The following is a 12,744-nucleotide window of genomic DNA, read 5'->3' on the forward strand; positions in this document are numbered from 1 at the left end:
CAGCTGAGATGACAAACTAGCCTACTTGTTATAACAAAACTTGTTATAGCAAAACAACCCAAGAAGCACGCCAACGCATCATCCAGCATCGATCAAGGATTAACAACAAGGTTTTGACAGCACCCTTGGTATCCCACTTTTTGCGAAAAGAGCACTCATCTAATGATCTGAAATGGACGATCCTGGCAAACATTAAGAACACTCCAGGAGCAGGCGGAGACCCAGACGTACGCCTTGCCCAAAAAGAGGCCTACCTTATTCTGAGGTTTAACACTGCCATGGTGGGACTCAATGACCTTAATGAACTCAGTAATCTCTAGATAGTCTGTCCGCAGCGATTGCTTGTCTGTGCTGCTTGCTGCTCATGTGTCTGTATAACTACGTAGTGAATATACTTACGCGCTGGAATAACTACTCAGTATGTCCGCTAATTGGTAAACCTTCTACAGGGGTCCCCCTTGGGTTGTCCCCTCAGTCTCTGAGCCCCCCCGTAACACCTGAGTAAATATGCGCCTGATCTGTTAATAGAGATTAAAAATTACAACTTGAATTGCTCAACTCGCTTTCAATCTAATATTCCATCTGTGTAAAAAATATATTACTTCCATTGAGTGCGCCTTTACACTCTACTCAGCGGGCACTCGTGCAACTGGACTACATGTCCCATCAGGCCATTCTACACGCCTTGCGCGTCAAATACATTTGGACACGCCCCCTTCTGCACTCGCGTTGTCAGTCCTTTACCGTCTGGAGCCTGAAGCACATCGCCGATTCATTCGTCCTAAAATGTGAGTTTTTCTTAAACATTTCCAAACACATTTGGACAGCCAGTGCGAGCGTGTTTGCAGAATCTCGCTAATCCCCGCATCCCCTTTGCTTTCTAGTTGCCGAACCCGCGGCGGCTGCCGCTCGTGTTCGTGCAGTGAATTAAAAATCTGCACATAAAGGTAGGACTGAGTTGGTTTTTCCAGTCACGAGCAATTCATATTACGAACAGTTTTGTGCCAAGATACAAATTCTGAATACTTCGTGTTATTTACTTCCTTTAGGCACATCTCCAGACCTTAGGTACATCAGTATCCCTTATTTGTGCACTTGCACTTTACACATCAAGGTACGTGCCTCAAAGCGTGATCACCTTTATTTGCACATAGTGGCTCAGAGTGTATTCTATACAACAGAGACTAACTAGGGTTTATATCACCTTTTTCACAGGTAGCATCCTGATATTCCCTGCATAAGGTATTTACTCACTAATTCACAGTGTTTGAGTTGAAGTGAGGTAGTAGTCAGCTTTTCATTGATACCATGTTTTTAACTTAATTCACAGCGACAACGACCTCCCCAATCCTTGTCCTGAGGAGAACCCTCAAAACTACTGAACGGGTTCGAAACGCGTCGGCGTCCTGCTCCACCCAGATACAGAACTGTTAGGGCACAATAGGAATATAACTTACACACAACTCTACACTGTTGCATAGTTCTGTGTCTTCCTATGTTGTGCACCATGTGTTGAATTAATTTATGTGTATCTAGTGGTGGTTATAACAAGTAGGCTAGTTTGTCATCTCAGCTGTCCACTTGTTTAGTTGTATTCAGGATTGGTGCCTCAACAAAGGGATTTTTTTGAGGCATTTCACAGTTGTCTTTATTTAATGTTATCACAATTGTTATATGTGTATGTTTTGATTTAATGTATTGTTTATGGTTTTTCCAATGTACTTGTGAACCTTTGTAAATGTGGTGCGAATCCTTTTGATGCCAAGACATTTTTTCATAATCTTTCTTTATAAAAATACAAGTGACTAAACACAGATGGTTTGTCAGCCTAGCAATTTATTATACTAGGTGCGTACTTGTGTTAACCAACTAACACTGCCCGGCAATCTGGTTTGTTTATTCTATAAGAGTGGTCCGGCCGGTCAGAGACAGGACCCAGCCTTCCCTCTTTTTCCCTTGCCACCTACTGGGCCACACACTCCTACACTGGCAGGGGATACACCCTGCCGACACTTATTTCACATTTAGGCACAAGCTGCTGCCAAAGACATGGGAACTGGAGACTGTTCCAGGAGTCCACACACCTCAGATCAATTAAACATATTGGTGTGAGGTCAAATGCTGGCAGCTCCTGTCACCCCCCTCTGGCTACAAGAATCCTCACATCGTTCCACTTGATGTTCCACGAGGGTTCAGGGGGAACTCCCACTTATCCGGGCATCAGCCCCACCTTCTGCCAAGCCCAGCACTGAATAAACAGTCGACTCGGCCCATGTTGCAATGAAGGGAGGTCATTTGGGCAAACATGAGCAGCCGAGAACCCAGATGAGGAATCCTCCATTGCATGCTGGAGTGTACGAAAGAGCTCGAATGGTGCAGTTGGGTAATTCTGGCTTGACATTGCTCAAGATAATGAAGGATTAAGTGGCTTCATTCCAAAGCTTCAGGGAGGTACAGCTGCCATCATCGGGGTCAAAGCCACACCTCTTGTATTTATTAGATGTTTAATATTTCAGTCCTGCAAAACTCTGCTCTAAATTTGACTACATGATAATTTTGAAGTACCTTTTCTCCTACTTCCAGTGGCGGCTCCTTCATGAGGGTGGAAAAGGGCTCCACCACTGCTGAGAGCCAAACAAACATGAAAAATAAAATGGTAATAAAACAATTTTTTTACCATTTCATTTTTCATCCTGCCAGTCAAGTTAAGGCTCATGGCGGGGCGGGGCCAATGCTAGTGACGGACTGCAGCATAGAAGAGGAGTGGTGGGAACTGCAAGGCCAGCAGTCTGGTGATGGCCACTCCATAATGCGCTCTCTAAATCTCTCCAATCTGAGCTGTGACGCACAGCCAGGTGGATAACAGGCACTGGCTCGCAGTTCCTCAGGGAGTGCCAACCCAGACTACTCCAACCAAGGATGTATGACGCTACAACGCGTGCTTTTACAACGCGTACCGTTACCATGCAGGTTTTACAACGCAAGTTACAACGACTTGCGTTGGGAGGCGCAGGATAGTGGAATAGTTTAATTTACTATTCCAACTCCAGTCCCCGTGGATAGTAGGGAAGGTGTTGGATAGTAAATTAAACTATTCCCTATCCTACAGCGCCCTCCAGCGCAAGTCGTTGTAACGACTTGCGTTGTAAAACCTGCGTGGGAACTGTACCGCGTTGTAAAAGTTTCGTTGTAAAGGATGTTTCCCCCAACCAATCCTGGTACCTCTCTCATGCTGATTAATAGTATTGCCAGCATGAGAGCAGCGTCTGAATTTGTTAGGGGAGTTCACTAGACTCTGGGAGTCTATTTTGGAGCCAAGGACTGTTGGGACCAGAACGGAGCACCGAGGCAGTGGTTAAGTACACTTTTACATTTTCTCGTTTTAATTAAATGTTTCTTTTCACTCACTGACAGGCAGGGTGGGAAACTCGCAACTCCATCCAGAGCCCATAATTGTGTCCCATCATAAACAATGTTTAAAACTGACCAGGATAGAGAGCGTTTGCATTGAGCCCAGGGGCATAGCAGTTTTCTGGCAGTGCCTGTCACAGGTCAAAATATTCTCCCCTGCTCTACCCTACCACTTTAACTTGGCAGGAGACATTTCTGCTTACCCCTTGCTGTATGTTGGTGGTTAGATGATGAATTCACTCCAGTGCTATTCTCTATAAAGCACTATGGCACCTTACATAAGTAAGGGCTACATATAAAAGTAGAATAAGCGAGTCAAATAAATGCATGCTATTTGATTGACTTTATGGATGGAATGTTTCCAAATACATTTGATTATTAAGAATTTCTACCCTGTTTACGGGTTCTTCAAAGTGTCTTGTTTCCTACTTTTGGGGTGCTGTTATAACACACCATCGCTACATACTTTAATATTAGAAGTTCTTATGGTAACGTATGACCTTATTTTTTTGGAGGACAGAGTACTCCATTGCAAACGTGACAGTGTATCCTGCCAACCAAACCCTTGGTCCGTCTGCCTTATTTAGAGACAGGTAAACCTTAAGTATTGCACGACGACCTTACAAATTAGGGGTTGTCTGAGGGAGGACATTACACCATCAGCCGTATTTAGGATCTGCTGTGTAATTTCTTTACTTCCCGGTCAATCGGCGCCAGAAAAATGGTGAAGAACGGGAAAATTCAAAAATGACCCCCACATCCTGAGAGAATACACCAAGAGTGTGTGGTTCATTCATTCATTTGTTGTTTTTAAGAAACAAACTCCTGCTTTTGAAGATTACCTCCTGAAAATCAAAAACGTTGTAAAAGTTTGGTGGATGGCCATCAAAAGCGACTGTAGCCGACAAGTAAACTTTAATCACATTGAAAGCACCTGCCACCGCAGGTGATTCCTTCAAATGCAGAAAGATCACAGCTGGGTTGACGATTATGAGGTACAAACAATTCCTGCGGTGACCAGCGTGATAGCAAGAGAATAAAAGTCTCTGTTCTGAGCACGCTATCCACTGTCTTAGACATCACTCAAGCCCAGCACGACGCAGCAGCTCTACTTTAACTCTGCTGTTATCCTGGCAGGGAGCAGCCAGCATCAGCAACACATGTAGACTGCATCTGCCGTCACAGGCATGCACTTTCTGGTTAGTACTTCAAATGGAAATGCATCCCTCAGTGGTAGCTTCCAAGTAAAATCACACCAGGCGCAGTCTGCAGAGGGGAGCAAGGTTGGCATACATAATTAACCATCAAGCCAGAGCGCTTCGAAAAGGCAAGTACAGAATTCCTCCGAAAGCCGAGGTCTGCTCGCCTAATTCAGCTGAGAATCAATTAGGCCGATCCATACAGCTTTGCCTCTGTGTGCGGTCTTTTTTGAAGAAAACAGAAAACGTTAGATGGTGCACGATTCACTCTTTTCACATGAATGATACGCGTGGAGTGCCGCTGCTAGTATGTACCAGAAGCCCAAGAGTCGAACTGGGAGCCAAAAATGAGAAAGTTAGTGAACTGCTGTCGGATCAAATACGCTGGAGTTTCTCCAAAGGAGATGTATTCTGCTTTTCACCGAAAATAATCTATCTATCTAAAATTCCACCCAAAGGTTTTGGAATGCTTTGCATGAGCACCAGTTACATTTGTATGTTTTTTAGGCACAGCACAGGGATATTAAATAATTTGCCCAGAATCACAGGATTTGAGCTGAGACCACACCGAGTTTTTAACCTGGTTCCCCAGTCCTAAAGTCGGCAGCTCTGGCCGTAACACCACACTCTGTCGCCATCTTAACAATGTTTGTTGGATTTTTAGGTTACTTGCTGGACTTTGTGCTTAGTGTGGCCAACTAGCATGGGTGCAAATTCAGGACGGTAAGTGTAAAAATTCAGGACAGGGGGTCAAAATTCAGGACAAAACCTCAGAACAGAAAGTCAAAATTCAGGACAAAACTTCGGGACACAAGGTAAGTTTTGCAGACACATCAGATGAAGTTGTGCGATAGTACAAAAGTACGTAAATGGACAACCAATTAAGTACAAGTCAAAATAAGTTTTATATTAGGTTGAGACTATTGGGCACTTCACAGTTTTTCAGTATGCATGCAGCCTGGAGCAACTGTGGGACTTTTTGTGGTATTTCATATGACAATATTCTATTTATATGGTTACTGCACTGGGTTGTTCAGTCTGATATTTTGTTTACAACTCATGGTCCTGAGAAGGCATGTTTGGTGAGAGAAGTGGTCAGGAAGATCTGCTTGGATAGACTTTGTTACTAGCATCTCATATCTGAGTGCCATTGTGAGATGTAAAGCGGCATGCATAGGTGAACTAAAGGGAGGATTGCTGTGATGAACCCACTATATGGAATGCATTATGGGTGTTTCAGCAAGTGGAACTTAAAATATGGAATCTGACTTTGCTTATGGGGGCTTCGCAGAGAGTTGCACGAGCTGACGGAAGTCACAAAGGTGCTTTTCCCTGCAGCTTTCTTAAATAATGCACTGTCAATACACTATTGCAGAGTTTATTTTTGACACCTTGCCTATTGCTACAAGCCCAATATACATCTCAAGCACAGCTCATGGCACTATGAGACTCTCCCTAAGATCTTACACCTAAAACAAAACATGCAAACATTTACAATTACTAATGTAGTATTCAAGTAGCAGTTGGGTGTCACTCAAAATGTCATCTATTAATTCTTTCATCCATCATTTAGTCTTTCAGGATTCAGTCTGTCCTTCCATCTGTGTGCCCATCCATATCCAAAGCTTTTAAACCATTTGCACACCTATCCGTCATCTATCCTTCCATCCACCCTTTCACCCAATCCATCCTTTCACTAATCCATCCCCTCTTACACCCATCCATCCATTCACTCAGTCATCCAACCATTTACCCTTACACCCAAGCCATCCTTTCACTCATCCATCTACTCTTCCACCCATCCATCCATTCATCCACCCAATCATTTACACTTTCACCCATCCAGCCATCCTTTCACTTACTCATCCATGCACCCAGTCACTCATCCGTCCACCCATTCACCCGTTCACTTATCCATCCTTCCTTTCTTTCAGCACTCCACCATCCCTTTCACTCATACATGCATTTTTTCACTCATCCATCTTCACATTCTTCTTTTCATTCATCCATGCACCCATTCACCCATCCAATCTGTCAATCATTCATCCATGCTATCATTCATCCATCCACCCTCACTTTCTCTCTCCAATCCCCTTTCAATTAGCCACCCATCCTTCACCCATCCACCCACCCATCCAGTTGCAGACAGAAGAGGCCCATCTAGAACTTCACCCACGCTGTAGTTCCTAAAGCAAGGGGTGGGGAGGAGGAGAGTTCACTATGCCCCTGCACATAGGCAAATTGAAAACTTGGAAGTGATGAGTCATGCATGATGCACAGTGCCAGGACATGAGATGATTGTAACATGGTGTTGTTTCCAGGGCTTTAAGTGGGATGAATAATCTGGGGGTCTCTCCGAGGGGCGTGTCTGATGTAGTTAAGGGTGTGGCTTAAAACACCCCACCTTAAAATATATGCTGAGCATAATGTGCTGCCCAACTGGTATTTTGCTGTTTCTATCATTGGGTCCAGTAAAATTAGACCCACAACAAGCCAGGACTATTGTCTTTGTCAATTGATGTTAGTTGCATAAAATAAATAAAAAAGCAGCAACTATGTCTTTGTTTTATGTAATAATAAAAATGCTTCAGCTCTCATTCGGCAAGAGACGTAGAGTCAACCGAGACCCTCTGGACGAGGCCAGGGTCCTAGAACCCGAAATCTAGAGGCGGAACAAATAGAGTTTCAATTGAAATCCGGAAGAAAAACATTTTGGGAGAGTTGAGCCTGACAACCCTGAAAACAAGCCCTGGATTAGGGCTGCAGAGAGCAGACACGCAGCAGCCCATGCACGTCCTCCTCTGACAGCCCCTCTACGAGGATCCCCCTGGTTCGCACCCTGATGCTAGCCGCGAGCCGTGCAGGGGGCGCCCCGAAGCAGATCGACCATTTCTCTAAGTTTTCTCCCTCCTCGCTCTCCATGAAGCAATTCCTAGACTTCGGATCTAGCAATGCCTGTGAAAAAACCTCCTTTGCCTTCCTGCGCCAGGAGCTGCCAGTGCCCCTCGCCAATATCATGAAAGAGAATAACTTGCTACCAGATCGGCTTCTGGGAATCCCATCCTTTCAGCTGGTGCAGAGCTGGTATGTTCAGAGTTTGTTGGACATCCTGGAGTTTCTTCGTGAGAGTCTAGAGGACCAGAGCATCCTTGAACAGTTCGCAAACGCTCTCATCACCATCAGGAACCATCACAATGACGTGGTCCCAACTATGGCCCAGGAGGTCATTGAGTACAAGGAAGCCTTCGGCGTCGACCCAGTGACAAATCAGAAAGTGCAATACTTTATGGACTGCTTTTACATGAGCCGCATCTCTATCTGCATGCTGATCAACCAGCACATTTTGATTTTTGATGAACGACGAACCCTGCACATCCTCAACACATTGGAAGGATCCAAACTGTGATTTGACTGACGTAGTGAGAGATGCTTATGAAATGGTGAAGATGCTGTGTGATAAATACTATATGGCTTTGCCTAATCTGGAAATCCAGGCACTCAATGCTAATGATCCAAGACACCCCATTCACATCGTGTATGTCCTATATCATGCTCTTTGAGCTCATCAAAAATGCCATGAGAGCGACAGTGGAACACCACAGCTCCAGTACCTTGCTCCCCCATCAAGGTGACGGTGGCTCTGGGCGGCGAAGATGTCGCTATTAAGATGAGTGACAGAGGAGGTGGTGTCCCACTACGCAAGATTGAAAGGCTCTTCCGCTATATGTATTCTACTGCACCCATGCCACAGCTAGGTGAAGGTGGAACACCTCTGGCTAGTTTAGGATAGGGTCTTCCTATTTCTAGACTCTATGCCAAGTACTTCCAGGGTGATCTGCAGCTCTGCTCCATGGAGGGCTTTGTAACTGATGCAGTATTTTATCTAAAGATACTGTTGACGGACTCAGTGGAACACCTTCCTGTCTACAACAAATCTACCTGGAAGTACTACCAGTCAACTCATGAAACAGATGACTGGTGCATCTCCAGCATGGAACCCAAAAATCTCTCCACATATCGGCTCAGCTAGCTGGCAGCATTTTTCACACTGGCCTGGCACTATATCAAGGACTAGCTTCAACATCCTCAAAAGACTAAGTCATGAACTAATCCCACACCTGCTGCAATATAGAGGGTGATGTATGCAAGTGGCATGGGGAATTGTGCAGTGTATATCTGTTTTTTGCGTCCAAATCCTTCACTGTGGGACCAGTGTGTCCGATTATCTCACATCTCGAGTGCTGTGGCACTTTAGAGAACATGTCTCAAATCTTCATTAGAACAATTTCCAGGACTTTGAACACTCCAAGTATTTTGACCTAACTTTTGCAGCTGTTACTACTAAACTGAAAATAAATCCGATGGAAAGGCCTTAAAAGGGACTTAAAGGGGCATTTGACAATGTGAAGTTTTGAGACTGATGAAGAGAAATCGAGAGAACAGACGTGCTCCTTAGATGGAGGCCACCACATGCTGAAAGAGCTTAAACTGGCCCATTGTCATTCTGTATGTGGCAATCAGCCGCAGACAGAATGACAATGGGTGGGGTGGGGCTGCTCTTATGCTGCTACGGTGAGTGTGAGGCCTCTTGCAGGGGAACAGCTCTGTTCCCCTGCAAGGCTCAAAATTATGGGCAAAAGGCGTCCGTTAAAAGGGTCCTCACGGACAACAGACGTGAGGTCCAAACTACGGATGGTCCGTGAAATTTACGGATTGTTGGTCACCCTATTTGTGCTAGGCAGCTTGATATTCATGCTCGATGGATTAAGCAGACTTTTGCTGAAACTGACGTAACAGGGCTTTTTTTATGGAATGTGTTAGAGTGTCGGTCAGTGCTGGGCTTCCAACTGTTCACTCAGTTGAAGGTAACTTATGTATGGAACAGAGGGGATCTTGAAATCAGCGTTCCTCAGGAGGGTGGCCATGTGTGATTTTGTTTGTGCTCCCGGTCCATACATTTTCATTTAGGCCCTTAAAGGACAGAGGGGCTAGGATTAACCTCCCCCCTCCAGTTTAGCCCCACATCCCTCCATCCAGGAGGACGTCCAGGTGTCTTGAGCAGCTAGGACTTGGGAGCCCCAATGAAGCCTGACTTTGCCCCATGGGGCCAAGAAGCAGTAGTCAGCAGCCAGGAGTGTCTGCAACACCGCTGGGGTGGGACTCGGTCCCCTAGTAGGCTCCTGTGCACCCACGATGCGGGAGGTGACGTCACCCTCCCGGCGCCGATTTAAAAACTTGCCGGCACTCCCGCAGCACAGAACGTGCGCGGGCATGGCCGGGCCACGCCTGGGCCCGTCTGCGCTTATCAGCACCAGGAGGAGGCAGGACAGGGCCAGCCCCCTTGGTTTCATCCTGTGGGCACTGATCCAAAGGGTAAGACTCCTGACTCATTGATCCTGAACTGATATATCGTCTTGAAGTGGTAAATACTGAGCCAAATTGAAGGAATCACTGCAGTCTTTTGGCCATAACTGCTTTTTCACAGACTCAACAGAAGAGGTGACACACTAACTTAGTACTGGGACTACAATAAGGTCTGGATCTGTGTCCCTTTCCTTTTCCTCATTTAGCATCTCTCTTTTTTCTTTACTTTTCTTGCTGCCCTCCTATTCCAACTTTTAATCGGGTGGGAACTATATTTCAAAATGAACTTAGACCGTGGATGTGACTGTGTGAATCAATTTCCATGTGACCACCATAGACTGGACAACATGGCCCCACGGAGACCCAGAGAACTGTATTTAATTCACACGTGTTGGCCACCTAGAATTAAGGTTGTCTTTCTTCTGGCGAAATTTTGTTTGTTAGTTCACTTCTTCTCTGAAGACACCAAGGAGTTTTGTCGCTCCTTTGTCACCTATCAAGCCAGTGCTCAGGCAGGTGATACAACAAAAGTCCCACTGATACCACTACCTGTGGTGGGGGTTCCCTTTGAGAGGGTTGGGATTGATATAGTTGATCCCATGGATCCTCAGACAGCATCTGGGCACAGATTTATTCTGGTGGTGGACAATGCCACTAGGTACCCAGAAGCCATTCCCCTTAGGACCACTACAGCATCTGTGGTGGCAAGGGCCCTCTTGGAGGTGTTCTCTAGAGTGGGTTTCCCTAAGGAGGTAGTTTCAGACAGAGATGCAAACTTTGTCTAGTTACTTGACTGCAATGTGGAAGGAGTGTGGAGTGAATTACAAATTCACCATACTCTATCACCCACAATGCAGTGGTTTAGTTGAGAGGTTCAACAAAACCTTAAAGGGTATGATCAAGGGTCTCCCAGAAAAGCTTAGGCGGAAATGGTATATCCTACTACCCTGCCTTTTATTTGCATACAGGGAGGTTCTTCAGAAGGGGGTTGGTTGCAACCCTTTTGAACTTCTGTTTGGGCATCCTGCCAGAGGTCCATTGTGTCGGGTGAAGGAGGGATGAGAGTTACCTCTCAAACCCCCTAAACAGGACATATTGAGCTATGTACTTGGTCTCCGCTCCAGAATGGCTGAGTATATGAAAAAGGCAACCAAAAACCTTGAGGGTAGCCAGGAATTACAAAAGGCCAGGCATGACCAAAAGTCTGTACTGACTGTTTACCAGACAGGACAGAAAATGTAGGTGTTGGTGCCTGTGGCCCCAGCAGCCTTCCAGCACAAGTGGAATACCCCCATACAATTGTTGAACAGAAGGGAGAGGCTACCTATCTGGTAGACCTTGGAACTCCCAGGAGCTCCCATAGGGTGCTTCATGTCAACAGACTGAAACCTTATGTTGACAGGGCAGACATGGTCTTGCTCATGGCTACTGATGAGGGACAGGAGAAAGAGAGTGATCCACTCCCTGACCTGCTCTCACAGAACCCTGATGATGGGTCAGTTGATGGTATAGCCTTGGCAGGCAGTCTCACTGCTCAGCAACAAGCTGATTGTAGACAGGTGCTCAATCAGTATAGGAACATGTTTTCTCTGACTCCAAGTCAGACCACCTGGTGAAGTCATGAAGTGGACACTGGGGACAGTCTGCCTGTTAAAAATAAGATTTACAGGTAACCTGACCATGTTAGGGACTGTATCAGGACTAAAGTCAAGAAGATGTTGGATTTGGGAGTTATTGAACACTCAGATAGCCATTGGGCTAGTCCAGTGGTCTTGGTACCTAAACCTCACACCCAGGGTGGTAAGAGAGATACGAGGTTTTGTGTAGACTACAGGGGTCTCAATGCAGTTGCTGAGCACATTTGATCTTACAGCTAGCTACTGGCAGATCAGATTGGCTGATGATGCAAAGCCTAAAACAGCATTTTCTACCCCTAGTGGGCACTACCAGTTGGTGGTGATGCCCTTTGGTTTGAAAAATGCACCTGCCACTTTTCAAAGGTTGGTGAACAAAGTCCTAACAGGCCTGGAAGACTATAGTGCAGCATATCTTGATGATATTGCTGTCTTTAGCTCCACCTGTGAGGATCACCTGATCCACCTGAGAAATGTTTTGGAGGCCCTGCAGAAAGCAGGCCTAACTATCAAGGCTACTAAGTGCCAGATAGGGCAGAGTGAGGTTGTGCACCCGGGTAAGTATGGGCTGAAAATCCGTTCCGCTTGAGGAATTAGCGAATTTTTTGGCAATTTCGCGGACCGCCTATCGTGCAAAACTATCAAAGAATTCGCAATTCCTGAGTTGGCAGATTTTTTTTGCTTGGTCACACTTCAAAAATACAATCTTGCGCGCGCAGCGTTGACTTACCGTGATTCTGAGTTCGCCGTGTTTTCCTCCTGGTCTGCGTGCGCTGCGCCATTTTTGATCCTGCTGCGTGATGGTGCGAGACTTTTCGACCGCGAGTACGTCATTGCGTGATCGCGCAAGTCTTTTCGACCGCGAGTACATCATAGCGTCCCACCATCTTGCACTGCGAGATGTTCAGAACGCGAATACATCATAAGGGCCCGCGATCACGCATCGCAAGAGTAAACAATTGCGAACACGTAGATGCGCCGCGCAGCTGACTTCCGGCGGGAGATTTGAACTTCTCGCTTTCCCGAAATAGCAAAAATTGCAATTCTGCAAAAGAAATCTATCGCTGGCAGCATAAACCTTCTGAAATTGATGATTTGGATCAGAATAACTCCTCAGATTGACATTTGGCTGCACT

At 45.8% G+C, this 12,744-nt stretch overlaps 1 pseudogene; it reads left to right on the plus strand.

Moving 5' to 3' along the window:
• Window positions 1-7,515: 7,515 nt before the first annotated feature.
• Window positions 7,516-8,640, plus strand: LOC144825065 (pyruvate dehydrogenase (acetyl-transferring) kinase isozyme 2, mitochondrial pseudogene; annotated as a pseudogene).
• The last annotated feature ends 4,104 nt before the right edge of the window (window positions 8,641-12,744 follow it).

The sequence above is a fragment of the Lissotriton helveticus genome, chromosome 3_1 (assembly GCF_964261635.1).
Source record: "Lissotriton helveticus chromosome 3_1, aLisHel1.1, whole genome shotgun sequence".
Classification (NCBI taxonomy): domain Eukaryota; kingdom Metazoa; phylum Chordata; class Amphibia; order Caudata; family Salamandridae; genus Lissotriton; species Lissotriton helveticus.